The sequence below is a fragment of the Myotis brandtii genome, unplaced genomic scaffold, assembly GCF_000412655.1.
Source record: "Myotis brandtii unplaced genomic scaffold, ASM41265v1 scaffold410, whole genome shotgun sequence".
In the NCBI taxonomy this organism is placed as follows: domain Eukaryota; kingdom Metazoa; phylum Chordata; class Mammalia; order Chiroptera; family Vespertilionidae; genus Myotis; species Myotis brandtii.
Genome location: NW_005365764.1, coordinates 590,845 through 592,395, shown reverse-complemented (window position 1 = coordinate 592,395; position 1,551 = coordinate 590,845).

The following is a 1,551-nucleotide window of genomic DNA, read 5'->3' as shown; positions in this document are numbered from 1 at the left end:
CCTTAGTGAGTCAGGAGCTAGATTTTTAAATCAAAGCCTGGCACTTTGCAGCATGCACTCAAAGGCACCTGCCGCCACCTAGTGGCGGTGTCTCCTAATTGTATATTCTTTTGATGGACCAAGGTTAAATGTTGAATCTGCAAACAAAACATGTAACATTATCTAATATTTACTGGTGAATTGCCTACAGTCTCTTAAAACATATAGTTTTCGCATGACCGGTGTGGCTCAGTGGTTGAGCGTGGACCTATGAACCAGGAGGTCACGGTTTGGTTCCTGGTTAGGGCACATTGTGGGGCGTGTAGGAGGCAGCCAATCAATGATTCTCTCTCATCATTGAGCTATCTCTCTCTTCTCCATTCCTCTCTGAAGTTAATTAAAAATGTTTTTAAAAACATATTTGTCATTATATGATGCCGTTACTGGGTCAATACAACTAGGTGTCCTGGAATGAGAAGTGGCACGTAGCCAATGTTTTGGGAAGAGTGGGTTTCTCTTCGTCAATGAATTTATCAGCGGGAGCTCTGGTGCAGGGTTGATGTCAGGGCTGCCACACACGGGCTTTGCAGCCACCTTGCCGGGATCTGTGACTTGCGTGACCTGGACAGGGAGCCAACCTCTCTTTTGCCCACAGAGTTGGGATGTACTGGGAAGGCGTAAGTTTTTATATTTAAAGTTAACCCTGAAGTTGACTGTTGTATTCTTTTCACTTTGGTTTTGAAATCAGTGACAATTTTATAACCACAGAAGCTAGCTAGGTCTTAGAGTAACGGTGCACACCCCAGATACAGCCCACATTTACAGAGGGGCTGATCACCAGCCTTGCCATTCCCGGATGTTAATTAGTACTATGCCATTCAAAATGTCATTGGCTTTTTTATGATGTGGAATGTGAAGCCATGAATCAGGAAAAGACTTTGAGCCCCGGTGACCTGTTCCTAGCCTGCTGCTGCTAGTCCTCTCGCGTTATCTGTGGGCTCCTTTCGGATGATTACAGAAACATCAGTCACTTGTCTCCATAAATATTTTATAATGCCAATTGAATGTGATGAAATATTAAAAATATCATTTATTAAATATTTAAAAGTTCAGTCTTTGAAACTGGCCAGCTCTCTTCATTCTACTTCCAGCCTAAAGGAGCAGTTTAGAAAATCTGAATTATAAAATTAGAATACTGGGAAAAATAAGAGAATTAGGAATATCACTATAAAATTATTTTTTTCCCTTGAACCATTAGTAATTTTCAGCTGCAGGCCTATCATTTAGGGTAGCAGAAATACACATTTTATGCTACTACCTTTTAATACTTTCTGCTATTTTAGATTTTCTGCACTTTGCCTAGTATTTTTACCTTCTTACTGGGTTAGAAAAATTCACTTAAAGTCTAAGGAGTTTTACGGACTCACATATTGGAATAATCTTCAGTTTCATTTGCTTTGCTTATAATCTACACTAATAAAAGAGAAACATGGTAATTGGCGTACGACCGCTACCCTTCCCATTGGCTAATCAGGGAGATATGCAAATTAACTGTCAGCCAAGATGGCGGCC